Source organism: Triturus cristatus, chromosome 9 (genome assembly GCF_964204655.1).
Source record: "Triturus cristatus chromosome 9, aTriCri1.1, whole genome shotgun sequence".
Classification (NCBI taxonomy): Eukaryota; Metazoa; Chordata; class Amphibia; order Caudata; family Salamandridae; genus Triturus; species Triturus cristatus.
The window spans coordinates 876479816-876505566 of NC_140592.1; the positions used below are offsets into that span (position 1 = coordinate 876479816).

Here is a 25751-nt window from a genome sequence, read left to right on the forward strand (position 1 = left end):
GCGGCTGAACCATCTGTGTTGGTTGCCTTGGTCTTAAATTGAATCTCCTCTCCTCGGATAAAAAACCAAACTCCTCTATGACAGATGGGACCACTCTATTCATTTGACCACCTTGCTCTTCCTCCAGATCTGTATCAACCTCTGAACTTTGTAGACTACTTTGCCCAGAATGCAGTTCTTTTATAGATTTACTGGCTGCCGTCATATTTTGTTTGCGGAGTGTATCAAATATTTTAGCAAATGTATAAATTTGCCCCCTGTCATAGTCTTGTTTGTCTCTTTGGAATTTCTGCGCCTTCCTTTCTTTGATGGCAATTTCCAATTTACGCAGCCTCTCCTTCATTTCATTCGTACATTTATTTATTTGCTTGTGGTCTTGTTCTTTTGTCCAATTCTCCAAGTATAGCCTCAATCTCCTCTAGTATCTTTTGACGGTCGATATCGGCATACTTGATCAAAATTGCAAGCATTCTGCATGATGCATCATTGTTATTACCGGCTCATTAACGTAGCATATCTGGATTTTGTTCTTCATAACTTGGCGTGACCATAATACGGAGGCCCCTGGGTATTCGTTGGACCTCCAAGTAGCGTTTCAGTGACTTGGATTCCCACCATTTGGACAATTCTCCTCGCTTAAGTTTCTTCAAGTGTTTAAGTCGCGTAGCTAAATCCGTTTGCCTATTCAGTGCTTGCTCATTATTAAGGAAAGTGGTGTTTGCATTTGCACAATTGTCGTAAAAAATTGATAGCGCTGCCTCTTCTCGCTCTTTTACTTAAGAGGCCGACATTACTGATAGCCTCTCAAGAGAGATACTCCCTTCAGCTACAACCGCTCCCAGCTTGTGTGAAATCACCAAAGTTCAGGAACTTTACTCTCTTCCCCTCCACGTACTCCCGAGCTCAGTCTTACCTTTTCCGCTGGAGCACCCTCCCGGGTCCTCCGACTCACCGGGTGGTGCTCTGCGCCGCAGTTCTGCTGCTCTCCACGGAGACCTCGGCGTCTTCTGCCTGCGTGTTCGGGTGGGCAGTGGTGAATTTCTACTTCCACACACCCTCCTGTGCGTATGCCGCTGCCTGCTTCTTGAGGGTCGCGTCGCCTCTTTGGACCTCACATGAGTAGGTCCCGTAACTTTACAACAATAATCCTTTACCCAAAAAGGATGACGACGCCTTGTGTAGCTGACTCAAAATTATTCTTTATTCCGGCCTTTTCGAATGCGTTTCAGCTGACTTGCAGCCTTGCTCACCGATAGTTAGAAGTAGTGGGAGCAGTCATTTTAAACATATTGCATTACGTGACACGTGAAAAACTACAACAAAATAAACAGTGTAGAGAGATTCGTAGTTCATCAAAGGTTTTCCCAAATTCGCTTTTGCTCATATGCGTCTTCTTATTTGTAGGGGTGGGCGGAATTTGCGTAATCGCGTTACGCAAATCTCCGCGAAACGGTAAAAAATCTCCGCGAACACGCAGAAATTCCGCGAACACGCGGAATTGCTTGTTCGCGATACTTTTTTCCTGTTCGCGATCGCTGTTTGCGTGCTCGGGGTGAAATATCTCGCGAACACGCATATTGAGAACGCGAACAAGCAAAAAATTTCGCGAAGTCGCGGAACGCAGATTTTTGGGCAATTTCGTGTTCTCCGCGGAACGCGAAATTACCCAAATTCCGCAAATTCCGCGAACGGAACGGAATTTACCGCCTAGGCCTACTTATTTGTTTATCAAAATTTATCACCATTTTTGTAGCGATTTCGGCATTATAGTATGTACATGATGAGGGGGGCGCTAGAGGGCGCACAGCGGAATGGCTGCCTCTTGAGACAGCTCCGCCGGACGGGAGAAATAAATGGCGCGAGAGGCATGATAGAAGGAGCGCTGCAGCCGGCAAATACCACGGAGAGGATCGGAAGGTGGGCTCCACAGATGGAGAGTGCGAGAGCCGACCGAGTGACCTGCTAGCCCCAGAAATACGGACTTTTTCACTCGGCGGCGAGCGCGAGTAACGGCTCCCAAGATGGCGGCGCCCAGGAGTACGTAGCCAAGGTGCTGCTGGCGGCCACTGTGCCTGACTGAACGGATGCCTGCCAAGAATGCGCTTAAGGCGCTGTGTACCCCTTACTTGCGGTGATCTGCCGTGGAGGATCCGGTGAGTCGGACGAATACGGCGGGACACGAAAACGGCCACGACTGGCACCGAGAGCCCCGTGCTGGGTCTGCTGCTGGAGCCTCACGGGGGAACAAGATCATAACATATGGGAGTTGCGAGCTGCCCGACTATCTGACTACCTGCTGCAGTGGTGAGTGCTGACTATCTGGCTGCGGCACGGTTGCGTGACTGGGGGCAGCTAGCAGTGGCGGATGAGGCACTCATGAAAAGCCGGGACTGTGGGGGGCGCTAGCCCGGGATCTTTGGATCGAGCGACTGCCACTACACGTAGATGCCAGCAATGCCATGGCAGTGTGATGATGGCCGCCATTGTTGATGCGCGGTGAAATGCAGGTGGCCGGCTCCCTGTGACACCGATGAAACGCTGCAACTGCGGGCGTCACGCAGATGGCCACATGAATTTGCTAATCAGACGATAAATGCTGGGCATCAGCCGGAAACCAGTGGCGCTGGGTGGCAACGGTGAAAAACGCGAGGTGTGAGACGACGAAACGCCGAGGTGCCAGCAAGGGGAGATACGGTGAGCTGCGCACACACTGTTCTGCTAAGCTGACATACATCGCAACTGCGGGGTGGACAGTGCCGCCCAGTACCTCTACGAGCGGGACCTTTGGTGGCCGGCGAGGGATTCGGACACGATGGGGAAGCCGGAAAAGTCGCAAACCAAACTGACATTTGAAACCAAGCGTCAGACCAAAGGCGCTACATCGCCGCCAGACGAAGTAACGGACGTGGGAGAGCTGCCACCTCCGGGCATGGCGGAGGCACCGAGGGCCATCCAGCAAAGCCTGCAAGACATCCATGGTAAACTGGATACCATCACGTTGCGGGTCGACAACATGGCGGCCAAGCTGGAGGGGCACGGTGAGCGACTGACGGAGGCGGAGACCCGACTTGGGGCGGTGGAGGACGTCTCGCAAAACACGGCCCAAAAATGTGCTGAGGCGGAAAGGCTGCTGGAGGCGTTGAAAAGCAAGACGGAGGATTTGGAAGCGCGGTCGAGGCGCAATAACGTGAGAATTACAGGGGTCCCGGAGTCCACCAACACTGGCCGGATGGAAACATATGTTGAGGAGCTGGTTAAGGACGTTGTGGGCGCGGAGAACCTGTCTCCACTGTTCCTGATTGAACGCGCGCACAGGTCACTGGCCCCGAGACCGAAGCCTGGGGCACCCCCGTGTCCTATAGTCGCCAGGGTCCTCAACTACAGGGACCGCGATGCCATCCTCCGAATAGTGCGGGGAAAAAAACAGATCACGCACCAGGGAAACACACTGGCATTCTACCCAGACTTCACGTTCGCAGTCCAACAGGCGAGGAAGGAATTCAATCCGGTCAAAAAGAAACTGCGTGACCTGGGGATTGATTACGCCATGCTCTATCCCGCCCGGCTGCGCATAACGCATGGAGGGCGCGCGACGCTGTGTCATTCGCCTCGCGAGGCGCATGAGCTCATCAAAAAACTCTGAGCCAAGCGCAAAGAGAAGCAGAGGGTTGATCAAGGTGCGGAAACTGACTGATGTATTGCAAAGTGAGATACAGGAAGGCTGGTGAAGACACTCCCCACCAAGTGGTGCATCTGCGGCCCTGTCGAGGTCTGTGGGGACCGACATGGATGAAAATGAGACATACGGACTGTCGGGGACGGTGAGTGCGACCGCTGCGAACAAGGATATTCAGGCTTGTGCCAGACTGGCGACTGGTAACTTTACTAATACTGCAGCTCTGCGGGGGGAAGCGCTGGCTTCTGTCTATGGGACTATGGAGGGACAATGCCATAAAACGATAGAGCCCACCTAATGATGGACGTAGTCACTCTGTGACGAGATACCGTGTAAGTCGCGGGCCTGGGAAGGACCCAGATAGCTGGGTAACAGAAGACATGGTCCCTGACAGTCAGGGCTGGATCAGGGGCCTGAGGGTCAGACATGGGAGGGATGATAAGCAAAGGACTGTTTGCTGCCCGTCAAATAGCAAGAAAATACTGTTGCGATTCGGATGGAATGGATCATAATGGCTGCTGCGCTAGGCCCTGGGGAGGGTTGTTAAGATGCCTGTATTGATATGGGAGCTATTGAGCTCCGAAGCATAATATGATCCCGTCCCCATCCATTGAGTTGGATGGAGGGGTGTGTTCTAGGCGGTCCCCCGAAGAGGGTGATCCCCGAATTCAGTTAATTTGATGTTTGATGTTAACTGTGGGGTGTGTCTTTAGCATGGTTGGGGTGCTAAAGTGGGTGGGAGGACATGGGTTGTGGTTGGGAAGTTGAACTGTTGGTCACTGCGCATGAGATGCATCGCTGAACTCCAAGTACCATTGCTGAGGAATAATGGGGCCCTTGCCCGCTGCGACAAATACTGGGGCGCACTCACTAAAGGTGGGGGTGACTGGTACACACATGTCGATACTGATCGATGGCTGAGAACAGGATAGGGGCGGGGTATCTTAGACTGCTAACGTGGAATGTGCGGGGGCTGGGCAACCCCAAGAAAATTAGGCAAACGCTGGCATACCTAGACAGGCAGCGCATAGACATTGCACTAATACAGGAGACACACTGTGCACCGACACGCCGACTGAATGTGGGACGGAGATGGGCTGAATCGGTACACCATTCATCCTACTCCTCGTATGCACGGGGGTAATAGTGCTGATCAGAAAGGGGCTGAAATATATGATAGATAAGGTCGAGACAGATGCAATGGGGAGATTTGTAATACTGGCTGGTCTCCTGCGGGGACAGAGGCTAGCTGTGGTAAATGTGTATGGGCCTAATGTGGACGACCCGCAGTTCTACCACTTACTGTGGGGTAAACTGCGTGAATTGCAGGCCCCTCACGTAATTTGGGGTGGAGATTTTAATCTGGCGCTCTATGAGGATGTCGATAGATCCGGAACGACGACGGAACCACACAGGCGCGCGCTACGTGTCCTCCAAGATATAATGGTTGACAGGGCACTCACCGACATCTGGAGAAGTAGACACCCGGATGAGTTGGAGGCCACGCATGTAGCTACATCGCACGGCAGTTGGTCCCGCATAGATTACTGGCTAGTGACTGGGGATATAGCATTGTGGACACGGGAGGTTAGGCACTTACCTAGAACACTCTCAGATCACAGCCCGGTGCTCCTCTCTCTGGAGCTCCCGAACTACACGCCACCTCCATTCAGTTGGAGATTTAATGCCAAAGCACTAATGGACCCCGTATATGCTGATACTATTGGGCAGGCGATACGGGACTTGTTTGACAATAACGCAACTTCTGCGACCGACTCGGGAGTACTGTGGGAGGCTTGCAAGGCCACCATACGAGGAGTCTGCATAAGCACTAACGCAGGTATTCTAAAAGACATTCAACAGCAGATACGAGCCAGGGAAGACAAGTTGCGACTTCTAGAACGGGAGTATGAGAGCACACAGAATGTTCGGATACTAGGGGACATTAGGAAAACACTGTCGGAATTTCAGAGCTTCGCGGAAGACGAAATTAAATATACAACTAAAAGACAAGTGGCGAGGGCGTATGGGGAGGGCGGCAGACCGGGCAGGCGCCTAGCGACTACCATATGCGAGGGACGTGCCCCGCAAAACATACAGGTGATTCGTGGACGCCACGGGGAGCGGAAATATGGTGAACAAGCAATACTGGGTGAATTTGTGGCTGCGTACGGTGAACTGTACGCATCCAGACCAACGGCCAATGAGGCCGAAATCGCAGACTACCTCGAAGACGTGGCGATAGCGTGGCTATCGGACACACACCGCGAATACCTATCTCAGCCTATTACGGTAGAGGAAGTCACTGAAGTAATTAAGTCGCTGCCGAATGGTAAGACGCCGGGACCCGATGGATTTACTGGCGAATTTTATAAGGCGTTTGTTGACCAACTAGCCCCACATCTGGTGGAAATGTATGGTAATGCTCACGAGCAACAACACTTACCGAAAACCCTGCGAGAGGCGATATTATTGGTGCTACCCAAGCCACAAAAGGACCCGGAACTTTGCGACTCCTACAGGCCGCTGTCCCTTATAAACGTGGACAACAAGATATTGGCCAAATTGCTTGCGGCCAGACTTAACCCGCTCATGCCCAGATTGGTCCTGCCCGACCAATCTGGATTCATACCAGAGCGCTCCATTGCCCACAACACGCGAACATTATTTGCACTCACGCACTATCTAACACCTGAGACGAAGGCGGCGGCGGTCTTCTTGGACGCAGCCAAAGCCTTTGATTCTTTGGAGTGGACCTATATGAACACGGTGCTGAGGAGGATGGGCTTCCCGCCCATGTTCCTCCAATGGATCAACTTATTATATGATGCACCTGTGGCACGGGTTAGGGTGAATAATTACATCTCAGGCGCCATTGATATTCGGAGGGGGACGAGGCAGGGATGCCCCCTGTCCCCTCTCTTGTTTGCGCTGGCGTTGGAGCCCCTTGCGTGCAAAATAAGACAGGGGCACCATTACTCGGCCCTGCAGTTCCCGCAGCGGCCACTGCACATATCATTGTACGCCGACGATATGCTACTCTTTGTGAGGGACCCACAGGCCAATCTGAATCGATTGTTGAGGGAGTATATAAAATTCGCGCGGCAATCCGGTGTCATTATAAACTGGGCCAAGTCCATGATCATTCCCCTAACTGACAGCACGCAACCACACCCAATGGACTATCCTCTGGAATGGAAGATGGACCCGGTAAAATATTTGGGTGTGTGGTACCACAGGGACCCGGAAGTCGTGATCAGGACTAACTACGGGACGGTGATTGACGCATTAGAGGAGAAGGTGGGGAGGTGGATCCAACTGCCACTATCGGTGGCTGATCGAATCGCTATCGTTAAAATGGTGGTACTGCCGAAGCTACTCTATCTATTCACTAACATCCCTATTCACCCTCCAGCGGAGGTGTTCCGACGGATTACCTCGGACGGATTACCTCGATGGTCCTTCGACTTATCTGGGCGGGAAAGACGGCTAGGCTGGAGATGCGGACACTGACGTTGCCCTACAGTGGGGGGGGGGTTCGGGGTCCCTGACTTCTGCCTATACTACCTCTGCGCACAAGCACAGTATGCACATTTTTGGTATCACAAAGTCCCGTTTCTCACCCACACTGCGATTGAGGAGGGGGATGCTATGCCAGTTCCACTTGAGGCGATTATCACCCATCGCAGGCCTCCTTTGCACATGAAAGACATAAACACCATCGATGCCACAAACAAAGCGTGGCATACCATGGGCAGAAAAGCTAATAAATTGCCACTGTATGCCCCGGCACTCCGGCTTCAATGGCACCCGGCAATATCGGTCACGCAAGAAAAAATGGGACTGGAACTGCTGCGCCAAGTGGGCATTGACACCATGGGGGACTTTTACGAAGATGGGACTTTTAAAACACTAGAAAACCTGACATTTATTAGTAACATGACTGCCTTATTTCGCTTTAATTATCATAGACTGCAAAGGGCTGTGAAGCAGCTGTACCCAACATACCCGCTGGAACCTCCGGGGCTAACCGCGTTGCAGTGGCTAATCACCACACCTGCGAGAAAACACCTGGTGTCCACACTGTATACGAAGATGCAGGAGGACATAGCGGCAACCACGAATGCTTCCATGGAGAAGTGGAATGGCTGTCTGGACACTCCGCTAACAGAGGATGAATGGGCTACTGCCTGTACTTTAACGGGCATGCTGACACCTAATGGCAATCTCCGCATTCTGCATTTCAAATACTTACACCAGACATACTACACACCGGCCAGACTACACCGATATGGGCTGCGGGTGGACTCTAGATGCGAGCGCTGTGGGGCAGACGGGGCAGATTTCATTCACCTGGCCTGGTCATGTGAGGCAGTTGGAGAATACTGGGTGCAGGTGACGCAGATGCTTGGGGCTATGGTGGGCGGTGAAGTGCGCTGCGAGGTCAAAACCTGTTTGTTGGGGCTGCTGCCTGACTTTCGAGCCCTAAAGCGTAGATTCTGTATGGTTGCGCTGCTAATGGCCAAAAGGAGGGTCTCGATCTGTTGGAATGGCAGGCGGAGCCCGAAGCCTACGGACTGGCTTACGGACTTAACGTTTGCAGAGATACCCTGAGGACTTATGAAGAAGAACTTCCTGCCGGATCGCAGCCCAGGGACTACTGGGTGTATCTAACCCAATATTTGCAAATGCAGCAACAGACTTAATAAGCGATTAGCACATGTGATAAAAGGCGGTGGGTATGGGAGACCTCTGCTTAGGAAATGAATAGACAAAATTGGATGAAGGATGCTGTTGTGACGTGACCGCAATGTTATGATTGTTTTCTGTTTGTACACAATTACAAATGCCAATAAAAAAAAAAAAAAAAAAAAAAATAGTATGTACATGATGCAATTAAAGCTAGTTGGCCCACATGGGCTCAATTGGAAATTAGGATACTTTGCCCACTTGGGCTATAATGCCGAAATCGCTACCCCAAAATAATTGTGACGGGTAGCTTCTGCCATAAGTAGAGATCGGAATTAAATTAGAAACGACCTCTGACGATGGTCAGGAAATATGATGATTGCATTATGCGCGATGAATTATCATTTTAAATTAATTTTCGTTATCCAGTTTACACTTGTAAAATGAATTGTTTATAAAAAAAATTGATAAATTTTGATAAACAAATAAAAAGCAAAAGCGAATGTGGGAAAAACTTTAATAAACTACGAGTCTGTCTACGCTGTTTATATTTTCACGTGTCACGTAATGCAATATGTTTAAAATGGCGGTACCCATTACTTCTAACGATCGGTGAGCAAGGCTGCAAGTCAGCTGAAACGCGTTCGAAAAGGCCGGAATAAATAATCATTTTGAGCCAGCTACACAAGGTGTTGTCATCCTTTTTGGGTAAAGGATTATTGTTGTAAAGTTACGGGACCTACTCCTGTGAGGTCCAAAGAGGCAACGCGACCCTCGAGAAGCAGGCAACGGTATACGCACAGGAGAGTGTGTGGAAATATATATGTATGTTCACTGAAACAATCAAAGGTCACAGAGACTTTATAGTTAAGCTCAGTTGTCACTCGTACAAAACTAGAAGAATTCAGCCGTTATAGTTAGTGAGCTAACTATACCTCTCCCCCCCCCCGCAATGCACTGCTTAGGACCTCACATATTACATAACTTATGACACGGTCAGTGACATCACTGATTACATCCCTGATGACATCTCAAATTACATCACTGATGACATCATCCACAGAATCTCTGACGCACCCACTCACACCAAAATATAACCTTTCACTAACAGAATTTTTAAGGTGCATACTGAACAACAGAATCTATTGAAGCATAACACTGGAGATAAGATAATAAATATAGCGAAAGATTATAAGAAGATTATAAAAAGAGATAGAAGGAGATGTAAGAAAAGGGATATAATCCTTATATATGAAAGATGTTCATAAATAAGTTTTAAATATATAAAGTATGCATTAAAACAGAGAGACATCATTGAAGACATGGCCTTGAAAAAACAGAGCAACATACAAAATAACCATATGTTACAATCATATTGACCATCTAAGTCTTCATTATTATCATCAGGCTTCTTTGATGACCATTCAGCTTAAATTAAAACATATCATAAATGTATATTTAGTTCAGCATCTGGGTTCAAACTGAATATTGAAATATTGAAATTAGATATCCCCGTTTCCTGACTCTTTGTAACTTTTCTTGACCTTGAATTTCAAATACCTGTGTTTCAGAACAATTCCTTCTTTCTCTTAAATACTCTCTATATGGTACACTCCATTTTAAAGATTTTGAGTGTGCACTATTTGCAAAGAAATGCTATTTCAGCTTGTCAGTTTCCAGTGTTTCTTTGTGCATATCTTGTTTTTCTCAATGTGCACCTCAGTATCCAAGTAATTTATTCTGAAGTTAGTCATTTTAGTAAATTGCAATTTCTGAGAGTTGTTATTCAAACCTTTTAAAAATGAGGTCAGTTCTTCTTCATCTCATTTCCAAATTATGAAACAAGTCATCACTAAAGTGGACCCACATCAGCACTTTTTCAAGTGTCTCATTACTTTCCTCTGTCCACATAGTTTCCGCTTCCCAATGTCCCATGGTTAAATTGGCATACGTTGGGGCAAAGGAAGTGCCCATTGCTTTGTCCTGTTTTTTTAATATAATATTTTCCATTAAAACAAAAATTGGTTTGTAAGGCAGAATTCCATGATTAACATTTCCATGTGTTCCAGAAGACTCCATGATCTTAAGCGTAGGAAATATCTGCAGACACTGAGGCCTTCTTCATGTGCTATTGAAGTATACAGAGACACTGCATCTATTGTCACCATTACATATTCCCTTTTCCATGGTATGCCATTGATGCAATTTAAAAAAATCCATGGAATCCCTGATGTAGGGTGGAAGATTTGATACTTTGGGAAACAGGAAGATGTCCACAAATCTAGATGCATTTTCCAACAATGAGTTGCAAGAGCTTACAGGGACATTATAGTTAGGTTCAGATTTCACTCATACAAAACCAGTGCAATTCAGCGGTTAAAGTTATCTGAGCTAACTATAACTTTCGCCCCCGCAATGCACTGCTTATGATCTTACATATTACATCACTCATGACATGGTCAGTGACATCACTCATGACACCTCAAATGACATCACTGATGACATCATCCAGGGGGGGAAAGTTTATCATAAACATTTCAAGACTCAAATATATATGCAAACCTACTGGGTAAGTGAAATTACAATGATTTCTGTACAACTAATCAGTGATACAATTTCTAACATATGTGATCTGAATGGTGTGTGACCATCTGTATCTGTGTGTGAGTGGCTGTATGGGTGTATATGTGACTATATGAGTGAATATGTGGGTGTATGAGTAGCTGTATGGGTGAATACGTGGGGATGTGACTAGCTGTATGGGTGTGTGAGTGGCTGTGCAGGTTAGTGAGTGGGTTTGTGAGTGGCTGTATGGGTGAGTGAGTGGCTATATGGGTGGGTGAGTGGATGCATGAGTGGCTGTATGGATGAGTGAGTGGGTTTGTGCGCGGTTGTATGTGTGAGTGAGTGGCTGTTTGAGTGGGTGTTTAGTTAACTGAATGGGTGTGTGAGTAACTATGTTAGAGAGTGAGTGTCTGTGTGAGTGGCTGTATGGGTGAGTGAGTGGACATTTGAGTGCTTGAATGATTGTGTGAATGGGGTGTGAGTGGCTGTATGGGTGAATACGTGAGTGTGTGTGTAGCTAATTGGGTGAATGAGTGGCTGTGTTAGTGTCTGTATGGGTGAGTGAGTGGCTGTGTGAGTAGGTGTATGGGTCTGTGAGTGACTGTATGAGTGGCTGTATGGGTGAGTGAAAGGGCATGTGCATGGCTCTACGGAAGAGTGAGTGGGTTTGTGTGCGGTAGTATGGGCGTGTGATTGGGAGTATGAGTGGTTGTGTGAGTGGATGTGTGAACGTTTCTATGAATTATGTCATTTGAGATGTCATCAGTGATGTCATGAGTGATGTCACAGACCATGTCATGAGTTTATGTAATATGTGAGGTCATAAGCAGTGCATTGCAGGGAAGTAAATCATAGTTAGCTCAAGTAATTATAACTGCTGAATTTCACTGGTCTTGTGACATGAGGAGAACTTTGAGCTTTGGATCCAGCACACGTTTGCAGGTACTTTAAGCACGGATTTTAAACTAAGCTGTTCGTCATCTGTAACAAAAAAATTCACTTTTTGGAGAAATTATTGGTTTCTTTTTGCAAAAAGAGTACCAAGTAAGATGTGCTCCTCATAACCATATGCTGTTGTGGATAAAAGATGCACCAAAATTTGGAACAGACAATGGTGAGTCTGTATGTTCTTTCATAGAACAGTATATTGCATGTACCATACCAAAAGACACTAAGGAAAAGAGCATAAAGCAGCAAGTACTGTGTTTCCTTTCACATACATGTCCAAAGGACAGACAGCTGAAATTTGTAATTATTTCTTAGCTCCCCATTGAACCTTCAGTTCCTTCTTCGCAGTTCTCTTGCAAACATTTCAAGAGTATCCCACAAAATCCTCCCAGGACTGGTGACACACTTTCTGACTCTCCTTGTATTCCAACCTGCACTCCTCTGGGGTGAATTCATACTTACTGACAAGGGCCTCCAGCATGATGGGATACCTCAAGCTCTCCCCCTTCTCTAGGGCCACTAGGGCATCCCTTCCTTTAGCAGGAATATGACTGTAAAGACCAGCTCCCCAGTCCTCCTCAGAGACCCTCTGTACCTCTACAGCTACTTCATATGCCTTAAACAACCTGTCTATATTGCCCCCTCCTTAAAGTCAGGCACCAAGTCTCTTGGTATATGGGCTCTTTATTCTGCACTGGACACATTAGTTTTGCTCCCATCATTTTTGTTAGACTCTAACAGCTATTTGGCCTTCAAGTCCACCTCCTTGACAGTCACTTCATGAGTCAATAAGACCCCTTTCTTCTTCAGGGCTCTCTCAGCCTCAGCTTTTCTCTCCGCTGGAACCGCTTGGGCCAGCTACAACCTCATGTCCCTCTCAGCCTGTCTGTCCTTGAGCTCCTTAGGGCACTGGGTTTGGGAGGAGACACTACTCCCTGCATCAAATCCAGTGGGGGATCTCTTTATGTTTACAAACACTCACCATGTTTTTTCTCAATATACTTTTATAATCTACAACCTAATTAACATACCTGTAAAAGCTCGTTGCTGTTCTATCAGTTTAATTTTATGTCTGGTAATATCTGTTTTCATTTGAAATCTCCAGTTAGAACTCTTGTAAACAACCTCCTCTCTAGGCAAAATATCTGGAAAAAATGGCTACCCGTCACCATGTGCTCTTACTCATGCTGCTCTAGTTAACATATCACAGGCTTCCTTTCATCCTTCTTTTCTGTTATACCACTTCTAAATGGTCAGTATTTCTCTAACCCTCTCCATTTTTCCTGGGAAGAAGTTCAAGATTGTTTTTTATTCATGAATCCCGAATCCACCTGACATTCAGCGCAGCCTCCCATGAATCTTTGTAGTGGATTCATGAATCTATGCGTATGTCCGTTAAACTATTTAACATTACACTACTATAACTTTGCACCTAAATCCAAACATATAAGATAGTACTGACTTAAAAAATAAGTCCTCCATAATAGGGAAGGTGTCTAAACCAGTCTACTTTTATGTTAGAAAGTACAATCTCTTCTGAACCCTTCTCCCAACACTGCTTTAGCTCACTTTCCATGGCAGCTGCCTTTGGAACACTTTCTTGTACCAGTAGGTCAATAGTTCACAACACTTTCTGTGAGCAACATACTAGCTGCAAATTCAACTATAGCAGGAGTGGTTGACTGTTAGAAAATATAAGCATATCCCAAATAACATTTTTGTAATTTTTCTAGAGCCAATCATAACTACCAAATTTAAGATACCTGCAATATTTACACCGAGGCCCGTAGCCAGAAGTATATTTTTATGGGGGCCTGGCCCCCGCTATGACCAAACATTAAAGCTGTGCTCTGTAGGTGCATCTGATCCCAAATACTGGTTCCACTACTAAATACTGACCCCTAGAATATCGGCATACAAGAAAATGAAGGACAAAATATTTAAAGGTAAGTGCCTATAGGGAAATATAGATTGACTACTCCTAAGTCACATCTACATACCTTGACGGTATATATATGACGTAGGTACATAAATGTGGTGTAAGGTATAGCTTTATATCTAGTTCGTAAGTCAATTTGCATATTGCAATCCATAGCTCGGTTGCCCCTGACTTGGTAATGATTGCCACTTAGCCTACATGAGTGTCGTAATCTCGCTCCAGCTCCTCATTAGTTTACTTCTCTCACAGATGCTTGTGTTGTTTTAGTGGAAAAAACGTGCATTTGAGATAGATAACAATGAATTACACACAAGAAAACGCCTCAGTGCAGGCCCTCTGTAGGTTATTTGTATGAGAGAAAAAGTGGCAGCCGCACACTGCTGCCCTTCGTGAACACTATCATTACAGTGTCTCTGTGCTTGCATGCACCCACCCACCACCCATTTGCATGCCTCACCACTCTTGGTAGATGCCAGCCACCACTGGTGACTGACCTATCGTCCACAAAAGGACAGGCTTCCTAAGACATAAGCAAAAATCAAGACTGCCTGGCAAATTAACCAATTCTGGTTATGTGGGTAGGTGTGGTATTTGGGCCAGAGCTCAGTCAGCACTGAGGGAAACCTTCCACACCCAGACAAGGTACCTAGTCAAGTCTGGGAAGGTGTGGTTTGTGTGGATCCCAATAATTTTTCTTAACCATAATCCCCTGCAAACACCAAACTTTAGCTAAATCACAGATTATCCTCATATTTCTGTGAAGGGACGTTCCGAAATCTGTGAGAATCCATAACATTTCTACCATCCAGCGTTCCCATACTTCTCTCAATAGAACCACTACCCCAAATGTTCACCAAATAATATATATTTAGTACATTAATTACATAGGACCCCATAACAGCAATTTATTTGCTATGGCCATAAATTAGATAAAGATGAAGTAGAGTTTGAAAGGAGTCAATACATTTCAAAAAGCAGATTCATACTACACATATCTTAAATTACAATATAGAAAAATCTGAAAATGTTAGTTCATGTTCTGCGGAGATGTCTAGAAGGGTCAATTATTTATTAAACACATTCTTTCAGCCTCAAATGCCATAGTAGGAGATGTATTCTCAGTGTGTTGACCCTGGCACAGATAACTAGATATTAATCCATATTTTACATTTAGTCTATTATAGCAGGCCTTTGTGACATGGAAGGCTATATTGGGTCATTTCAGCTTCACACTACTACTAGTTAGAGTATTTACACCCCTTTGTAGCAGGCACATTAACCTAACAAATTATCTGACTCCTTCAAACAAAATCACAATCTATAGAGCAGATACATTTACTCACCAGGCTATATATCACTAAAGGCCAGTGTAAGCTGGAGCAATGTTAGTCAAATATAAATCGTACCTGGCTTGTGATAACTCTGCCCCAGCACAAGAGGCTAATCAAAGCACCATACAATGTTGGAATTTGGAGTTGCCTGACTGAATTTTGCTTCTAAATGTCTAGTAGGTTTGGGTAATAGCAACCAGTATTAGGAATAGGAAATGTCATGAAAGTCGCAGGCTTCAGACTAACATGACTCAATGTCCTGTACAGTTCTGTAATCTCTTTACATAGCCAATTCTTGTTTGACACACCATATGTGAAATGTAAAAAGGGAGTTCAGCTAATGTCCATTCAATTCTTTGCCTCTCAGCTGTCACAGGGAACTAGAGTTGATACCACCTTTCATATTAGATCCTCACACCCAACACCGTGGTGTCCCACAGGGGTCCATCAAATCCGCTCTACTATTCAACATCTACCTAACTTAGTTACCAAACCTGAGTGAATCATTCAACCTCACCTGTTACAACTATGGCATACAAGCATTTAGACCATTCAGCCGCCACACACCAAGAACGTTTTTATTTTTTTCATAAATTCTATTTATAACTGTATTTTATATTGCAACAATGTTAATTAATATAACAATAAAACATTTTTACTTACCTGTTACAACAATGTAGATGACACCAAATCATTTTTTTTTTTTTTTAAATGGATGGTCTGGAAGACCTCAACAGTTTGAAACTTGATGACTGACTTCAGGCCATAAACACGTGGATGATGAATAAAAGCTAAATACCACTAAGACAGAGCTTATGACCTGCAGACAATGACAAAAATACCAGCCTACTACCATATGACCTGAGTAAGATGAAGCCCCCCCAATAATATTAAAAGAAGTTATAAACCTAGGAGTAACTATCGATTCAGACCTATATTTGATACCATATTTTAACAACATAAAACAGAGTGCACGATTAAATCATTACTTTGCCTCCTGGAATACCAACAGAAACTGCATGCCATCATCTTTCTCGTAATCTCCAAGCTTGACTATGCCAACAGCCTATACATTGGTGCACCCTCATTCATAATATGCAAAATACAACTCATCCAAAGTGTTGCTGCAAAATTTCTTCTCTACCTTCTCCCAACAGAGCATATACATGACTCCCATCTTGCAACCACTCCACTAGCTACCTAGAGGAAAAAGGACAACGTTCAATGAACTTGGCATTATTTACAGAGCCTCCAAGGAAAAGGGCAGTTATTAATTACGTTGAATTCAAGCAATACAAACAAATCAGGACACTGCATTCCAGGCTTGCACCACTTATACCCCCTTATCATAAGAAATCTGTAGGACACACTGCTTTCCCAGTACAAGCTACCAAGCCCTGGAACACACTACCAGCCTGCATTAAAAGCATCAGGAGCCTATACACTTCAGAAGACAGTTAAAACATTGCTATTACAAAGACAACTACACCACCACACATCCTGGCAACAGAACCTGGAAAGACAGTGGCACTCTCAAGCTCTATCTTTAGCTTACAAGAAGCAGATTGAAAACAAGCCAACCAGCAAACTAGGTAAGTTAAGGAGAGCTGACCTATGATTTTGATGCATTCCCAGATTTATTAAAGCTAGTAAACCTAATGCATAAAAAATTCTATGCCTTCCTCAGTTAGGCACAATGAGGAAAAATATAATTATTTCTCCTTGTTATGTGCTGCATTCTGCAGCACACCTAGAAGGAGGAGTTTGCCCCTTCATGCACAAAATCAATCCTGCCAGTAACACAGACAGCCTTGCCTGTGTTGGCGCTAGGCTGCACATTGTGTGCCAGAGCTAGGAGACTGCAGAAATGTGCTATATCTTTGCAAATTTCTGCTCTCTGCCTTTCACACAAATGCAGTGAAGCATGTGGCTTGCTGAGTTGTGTGAAATGTAAGTAAATCTGCCCCAAACCTCAGTGCAGTAATCATCTAAGCAGACTATAATCATAAGAAATACCAAAAATGGGGCCTGCGGAGCTGTACAAAGCTGCCAGTGGCTGAAACATGTCGACCTCTCTATATAGCAGTTATTTGTTTAACACTGCTTTTTGCACTGTTGTGAGACACATATTAAATCAGTAGTGTTTTCTCACAATTCTATTTTAACACACCACTTTAATTTTCTTTTGCTAGCACTGTATTCCTTTCAATTGTTCTATCATCTTTCAACTGTTGGTCTCCTCGCTCCAATCCTTTGACGATCTTGGGCCACTCTTGAGTGAAATCACTCCAAATTAGATGCTCTCTATGATCAAGAGAAGCATCTTATCCTGGATTGGATGACCAGATGATAAGATTGATCACTCAGACAATTGATGGGTATCCAAACTTCGCTCTGAGGTCCTCATAGATTGCATTTGGATGTCTCTTTCTTCTTCTCTTTCTCCCTCCTCTGCCATGTGGGACTAATTAGCCCTCTATCTACACTTCTGCTCACTCTGCAGGATTTTGTTAGACCCCCAGTTCCTTTCATTTGTTTTGCAATTATAGGATTAGGGGATTAGAACTGAGGCAGGTCATTAAACTCTCCCTTAGACCCTATCATACTTCTTTTGTGTTTAGTGACTGAACACCCACATAGGGGTAGTAAGCGCTATACAAATGGACACTACAATACAATACAATATTCATCACCTTCATCACCAAGATTTGTTTTGATCCTGCCAAAATCTTTGTTTCCATCACACCTCAGAATTAATAAACAAATTGAACTGCTCGTATATGTTGACATGTGTGTACAGTTCATTTACAGGTATATTATGTTGTTTGTGAACTAGAAATAAAGTTAGATCTTACAGTATTAGTTTTGCACTCCCTGTACAGAATTCCACTGGAATTATGAGATTCTGAGCCCATGGAACCATGCGATTCTGCTGCTACTGCATTTTCAGCATAATTATGAGTTTATCGCATTTGCCACATAATTCATTATCTGGTGCATATTATGCAGAGTTTTAACAAATTTCTCATTTAGCTCCAACCTTCTCCTGTGTGCTACTCTTCCTTGTCTTCAAAATGGCTAGAGTGTGGATTGGGGGTCATAGCTGTGTGTTTTGGGCTAGAAAGTGTGCTAGAAAGAGTGACATTGACAGGGACTTGGCTTTGCCTAATGTGGACATTACTTGGGTTGGCCAGATAAGGTTAAAGTGGCATCAGTTGCTGCCTATGGTTGAAAGCATTGTAGAATGCCAACATCCAGGCCTCATGATTGTGCACTGTGGTGGCAAAGACCTATGCACACTTACTGGGGTAGGACTGGCAATCCAAATGAAGGATACCTTTGGTCAATTAAGGACACTTTTCCCTCATACTGCCTTGGTCTTCATTAACATTTGCCAAAGGCAGAAATGGAAGTGGTCAAACAAATTCTGTCCACAAATAGACAAAGCCAGGAAACATGACCTGCATTCCTCAGAGACCACAACATGCGCTACATTTAAAACAACAATTTACGCTTTGACATGAAGGGTGTTAGACCTGGCACCATTACGTAGGTCTCCATTTTTTTGCTGTTGCCTCCTGTGTTTTTGCTATGTTTTTGCTGGTCTAGATGCTTTGGGTACTTTGCCACTGCTATTCAGTCCCAAAGTGCAAGTGCTCCCTATTGTATATTGTAATGGATTAGTGACTCCACGATTGACTTATTTGATTTACTTGTCAGACCCTAGTACAGTGCACCATGGGTGCCCAGGGCCTGTAAATTAAATGCTGCTGGTGGGCTTACAGCACTGATTGTGCCACCCACAGAAGTAGCTTGTAAAATGTGGCTCAGGCCTGCCATTGCAGAGCCTGTGTGCAGTCTGGGACTGCCATGTCGACTTGGCAAGTGCACAAACTGGCCAGTCCCTAAACCTTCCCTTTTCTACATGTTGGTCACCCCTATGGGCAGGGTGCATTGTATGTGAAAGGTAGGACATGCCCTGATGTGTGTGGCATGTCCTGGTAGTGAATTATAGCCAATTTCGTTTTTCACTATTGCAAGGTTATCTGTTTCCATAGGCCACAATGGGTAGTTTGATTGTAACATCTCATAATCATAATTGACCCAGGGAACACGATAGGAAAATAAAGTTTAGTATGCCTGAACTCAGAATGTTAAAATACATCTTTTAGTGTGGGTTATTTTTACATTCTGTGTTTGAAAATACCACTTTTAGAAAGTAGGTATTTTCTTGCCTAACCATCCAGTATGCCTCTGCTAGGTTTGTGTACTTCATGTCTGGTTTGTGAGTGACAGGGGGACGGGAGAGGGCCTTGGCTCCAGCAGTCTGATGGGTCAGGGCTGGGCCAAATAGGACCTGCATTGAATAGAGAGTAGGGGGAGGAAATTTCCTTTCACTTGCCTGAGCCTTCATAGAGTAGTGAGTAGGGGGGAGTTTTCCTTTCAGCTACCTGGGCCAGGTCTGCTTTCAACAATGCTGTCTCCACCTCCTGCCAGGAAGCTGCACCAGGGAGGACAGAACTGGTTTTGGCTGGGCACAGACACCCTCTGCCTTCAGAGGGCAAAGGATTTTGCAGTATAAATATTGGGGCCCAGAGCCCAGGACTCTAGATCACTTCTGGGAATCAAGACGAACCCTTTGCCAAGGAGAGAAACCAAGGAAGCTGAATGAGGAGACTGCCCCTGTGCTGTTTGCTGTTTGGGGTTGGCCTGCAGTGGTTACTTATTGCCAAGGAAAGGAGAAAAGGAACTTTGTGTGTACTTTTACTATCTTGTGGAAGATATCCAAGGGCTTGAAGCTGAGCTTGCCTCCTGTTCTGAAGTCTCAGGGACACAAAGACTTCACCACCAGCTCCCCCTGAATTTCCTGGTTGGGAATTCTACCTGCAGAGAGGTGCCTGCTGTTGTTTTGGGCCCTCTAGAGACTGTGTGTCGCTGGGAGCTGGCAGCACAATGCAACAAGGAAGAAGTGTGTTGCTGCCGCAGCAGTTGCCGTCGCATCGCCGAGGAAGCGCATCGCCGCCGCAGCTGTTAACCGTCACATCGCCAAAGAAGCGTGTTGCATCACCAGAGAAGCGTGTTGCCACCGCCGAGGTTGCCATCTCATCACCAGAGAAGCGTGTCGCAGGGCCTATCGTGGCTCAAGAAACCATCGATTTTGCCGCACGGCCATTGGGCGTGCACACATCGCATCCAAGTTATCGTATCAAAGATGCCATTTTGTCACATTGCACCAGATCGTCACATTGCATCGAGGCACCATCTTGTCGCATCGTAACCAGAACGCAGTAAGAAACCGACGCATTACCTCCTCTCCAGTAAGGAACCGACGCATCACCTCCCCCTGAAGCAAGGACCCAACGCATTACCTTCCCTGTGACCCTTATGTTTGTGTTGCGTGATGCATCCAAGTTACTTGGAGAGTAAAGTGTTGCATTTACCATCTACATTGAACTAAGCTATTTCTACCATCTGAAAGTTATATGGTTATTACTGTATTGTGGATTTTTGTCGTTTGGTCTTGTGTTAAGTCTAGATAAAGATTACTTATTTTTTTAAGCTGGTGTGGTGTCCATTTGTAGTGTTTTCACTGTATTACTGTACGTGTTCACAAATGCTTTACTCATTGCCTCTGAGATAAGCCTGCCTACTCGTGCCCAGCTACCAAGGGGGTGAGCAGGGGTTATTTTAAGGAGTGTAGCCCCCCTTACCCTGATTAGAAGCAAGGGCCCCTACTTGGTCAAAGGTACCTACCTCTGCCAAGTAGAAACCCCCATTTCTAACAAAGGTCAAATATAGAGAAATGATGGTGCTCACTTGACAGAAAAAGGCAACAGAATGTTCCTCATGAACTTCAGAGACTGTATCCTGTATTATGTGTAGTTATCACCTACACATCATAAACATAAAGACTCTTTTCAGAGCCAGCCCTTTGACTTAAGACATGTTTTTTGTTTTTAATTCCAATTTTCTAAATCTCATGCAGATCCACGAGTCCATTGTAGATCCACAAACGAAAAGCGGTCATTCAATACACACCAGTAACACTATAGAATGGCTTATTGGATATGTGAGTGGTTCATCGCTCTGACACTAGGTGTGCAAGTGAATGTGTGTGTGTGAGTAGGTGTGTATGGTGTGTCTGAGTCTATGAGTGGGGTGAGTGAGAATCTGAGTGGGCCTGTGAGTGGGTGTCTGACTGTCTCTATCAGTATGTGAGAGGGTGTCTGTCTGTGTGTTTGAGTGGGTGTGAGAGTGTCTGTGTGTGTCACTGGGTGTGAGTCTTTTTAGGGGCATCAGAGTGAGTGGGAGAGTATCTGTCTGGATGTTTGAGTGTCTGTATGTGTGTCAAGTGGATATGGGAGTGTGTCTGTGTGTCACAGTGGGTGTAAGACTGTCTGTCTTGGTGTGTGACTAGGTGCTTGAGTGCCTGGGTATCACAGTGGGTGTGAGAGTGTGTGTATGGGCATAACAGTGGGTAGGAGAGTGTCTGTCTGGGTGTGTAACTGGGTGTGAAAGTGTTTCATTGGTGTCGGAGTGAGAGTGTCTGTCAGTGGATGTACAATTGTCGGTATGGGTGTCAGAATGGATGTGAGAATGTCAGTCTGTGTGTGTGAGTAGGTATGAGAGTGTCTGTATAGGTGCCACAGTGGGTGTGAGAGTGTCTGTGTGCAAGAGTGTCTTTATTGGTGTCAGAGTGGGTTTAACAGTGTTTGTCTGTGTGTCACTGGATGTGAGAGTGTTTGTATGGGTGTCAGATTGGATGTAGGAGTGTATATCTGGGTGTCACAGAGGGTATGAGAGTGTCTGTGTGTATCACTGGGTGTTAGAGTGTTTGTAGGGGCAACTGAGTGAGTGTGTCTGTATGGATGTCAGACTGGATGTGGGAGAGTCTGTCTGAGTGTCGCAGTGGGTGTAAGAGTGTCTATCTTGGTGTGTGACTGCATGTGCGAGTGTCTGTTTGGATGTCACGGTGGCTATGAGAGTGTCGTATGGGCATCAGAGTAGATGTGTAAGTATATATATATGTGTAGAGATATGTGGATTTACATGGGCGGCTGCGCTGAACATTCCGACGGCTCTACAGATTTAGCGTGTGACAAAAAGAACATTTTCTGGCTTTTTGCTGACCATTGTATATAAGCTTTTCTTACATCTATGAAACAAATATGGGTTCAGGAAAGCTCTAACCTGACCTCTCCATAGTTTGGATGCTACTGTTCAGTCCCTGGTACTGTTTTCCTTTATATAAAATGCCAGCCAAAACTTTTCTGACGAAATGCGGCCTGTCAATCAGGACCTTCATATGGCGTATGAAGCCGGGGATTCGTGAAGGGTCCACTTACCTAGATATACAAATTTGTTTGTTTTTTAATTTCTCAAAAACTACTGAACGGATTTACACCAGATAACAAAAGCTGCCTTTCTGCCAAATTTGGTGTAGCTCCGTTCAGCGGTTTGGGCTGTAGTCATGTCCAGAATCCCTATGGGAAATTGCATGGGTAAAGAGCATTTTGGGACCCCCCTTTGTTCTCAGCACCCACTTGACGAACCACTCCAAAACTTTCAACACAACAGCTGAACTGAGTGGTGTACTAATTTTGGAACTTTCTTCGTCAAAGGGCACCAAAATTATTCACAAAACCTTTTTCCAATGGAAACTAGGTCCTAACTATAACTACCCACTGGTCACTGAAAAAATATAGGCTACAGTGCTGTTTTAGTTAATATGTCCGTGCCAACAAAACGTTTTGAACTGAAAAAAAACACAGAAATGTACCAGTTAAAGCTGCAAAGATAACTAAACCTTGTACCCCCTCCATGCACTGCTTATGACCTCACATATTACAGAGCTCATGATATGTTCTATTACATCATTTATGACATCACTGATTTGAAAACAAAAATTACCCGGGGAATGGGGTCCTTGCAACCCAAAGGTCAACCCTACACCACACATGTCAAAGGTGGAAATCTAAGGGGAGGTTGGCATGTGGTCCCCCTCCAATTGCCCTATGATTTTCCAGGGACTTCATTCTCTTGGGGCAAAACTAATTATAAAAGAGAGGAGGCCAGTGGCCCTCCTTCCCGAGCCCTCTTGGGCCCCAGGGCCCCCATTCCCGGGGCTGTATCTGAGTTAAAAGGGGTGGGGGCCATCCACCCCCTCCCTGAGCCTTCACAGGCCTGGGGATCTGGGGGCCCCTTCCCCTGGGGTCAGGGGTGAGTGGCCTGGTTCTCACCGGGTTCACCCACAAGGCAGTCTTTGGGGTCTGTGGGGGGAGCCCCTGGGACCCCGCAGCCCCAACCGACTCGAAGAATAGGGCAGGAGCCAACATTGCTCCTGCACAAAGGGAGCAGCTATTTATGCTTGCTCTCTCTGAGTGGTAGCAATATCTGTTCTGTTTCCCTGCTCGAAGGGTGCAGAAACAAATGCGTGCCGGCAGGAAAACAGAACAGAAGTCTGCTTCCAGCCAGCAGGAGCATATTTAAGTCTCCCATCGGCTGGGAGAGGTCTTGCATGTTTGCTCCTGTTTGGTGGAGATTTAAAAATCATCTCACCAGGCAGTAGCAAGTATATGTCTCACTGCCCTCGCTAGTGCAGGAAGTGAAACTATTGTGTCCCAGGGGCGGGCACTCCGGTACACAGTACCTGAACCTGCGCTGGGGGATGGGGTTCCTGGGGCCTTTAAAGGCTCAGGAAGGGGGAATGCTGGACCACTTTGTGTACACTTAGTTTAATTTCCTGGGGAATGAGGTCCCCCGGACCTACAGTGGCTCAGGAAGAGAGGGCCATGTCGCCGTCCTCCCCGTTGATTTAACCAATTGGCCCCAGGGATAGTGTCTCTGGGCCCTAGAAAGGCTAAGCATAGGGGACCTCTTTGACACCACCTCCCCATATTATTAAATGAATGGCAGGCCGCTATTTTTTTTTCTGTTGCTGGCAGCCAATCGGAGCACTAGCTACCACAGGAGTCTGGGGACAGTGGTACAGTCCCTGGTACAGTGTGACAGCTGATTGATACAGATCCTTCAAGCCCAACACTTTCTCTTCAAGAGCTGAGCCAAGCACCTTTAATTGCTCCAGTTCTGTGGAGAGGCCTTTTGTTGCTGATGCAGGAGAGAAATGGCATTGCAGTGTGACAAAAGGCTGCCTGGGCTCTAAGGCTGATCCTCTGAGCTAAGCCAGAGAAATTTAACAATTCTTGGTGACCCACAAGCTGTACAGATATTTTTTGGGAACTTTCAGAATTCATTTTCCCACTCAGGTTACACCCCAATTCGATATGTTAATGGTCCTTGTAGGCCAAAGGGAAGTGGAGCGCCATTCTAAGGCAGCCTTCCACATAGGTGCATTGTCAGGATTCACATGAAGAACAGAGTACAGGTTCACCATACCATTTGTCCAGTGTGATTACGAAATCATAAAAGACATTGCCCATCAACCAGAGGATTTAAATTACAGACCTGGAGATCGAGGTGGCACTGTGGGTTCTCAAGATCGCGGCCGCTGAACACTAAACTCGATGCTCTCATTGTTTTCCCACTATTAGAAACATTTCAGTATTCAAGGTGAGAAGTTATGGAGTGTAGGCACAACATTCTGAGTGATGCACTTCACTGAAGAATCTTCCTCAGGAAGCGTCTCTTGCCTGCAAGTGTATGGTGTCCATAATTTAGAGGTTAGGATTAGCGGTGTTGCGAGTAGTGACTTTGGAACTGGGGAGCAGCGTCCCACCAATGCTTTGGGCTCTTGTGAATTCAGCTCTGAAGACATTTGCATTTCTTGTGATGTTAGTATTCCTCACATAGGTTTGTGAGGGAGCTCATTTCTCTTCATTGAATTCCCGGCACACTCTTCTCGCTGGGAACATTTCAAGGCAGTATCTAGCAATGAACACACCAATAAAAAGAAAAGGAAGAACTAATACTTACCAGTTTTTCCTCCCGAACTCGACACCAAGGCAGAATGGAAGACATTCTCTGTCACGTAGATATCCCTGCTCGGGAATAAAACATAAGGACATTATTAATTCAAACAGTTTTACCCAAGGAAAATCATTTGCTGTTTTGACATAAATTCTGACAACAATAATAACTAATGCAAATTGAAACCACACAAAGGGCGTATAATAAAGAGAGACAACTACAATTTAGAAAAAGTTCATTTAACGTCCTTCGATATACAAAAGAAGCAAAAGCCATTGTCTAGAGGGTACGTAAGGCTAACAAGTAAGTATTATAGATGTTCAAGAAACACAACATGTACCGGTAGGAAAGGGTAGAAAACGTGTAATAATAGTCTTGCTTTGTATTACGGTTCTCTAGGACGACACATCAAACAAGAGCCACGAAGGGCCAGGCAGAGATGATACGTAGTAGAACCTAAAGATCTAGACAAGGCAGTCTCTTGCTTCTCACCATCTCTTGCCCCTCAGAATGCTTATAATCCCAACATGTATTTATATTGTTGGATATTGGGAGAGGTCTGGGAGAGGCATTGGGATTCAGGCTTCATGCTGCTCCCCTAAAGACTGGGAATCACAATTGTACGCATCTTGACATGTATAGTGGAGTGTCACTGCAGACAAGACAGTAAAGCACA

The 25751-nt window shown here is 45.6% G+C and overlaps 1 protein-coding gene and 1 long non-coding RNA gene across 4 annotated transcripts in view; one reads left to right on the plus strand and one right to left on the minus strand.

The window, feature by feature from the left end:
* Positions 1-25751, plus strand: part of BEGAIN (brain enriched guanylate kinase associated) — a 937901-nt gene that overhangs the window by 760415 nt on the left and 151735 nt on the right. The gene's annotated exons all lie outside the window — the stretch shown is intronic.
* The window catches only part of LOC146798994 (uncharacterized), a 347593-nt gene that overhangs the window by 152034 nt on the left and 169808 nt on the right, over positions 1-25751 (minus strand). The window contains exon 2 of the long non-coding RNA XR_014969228.1: positions 25082-25146. This is a non-coding gene — a long non-coding RNA (uncharacterized LOC146798994). The remainder of the gene's footprint in view (positions 1-25081; positions 25147-25751) is intronic.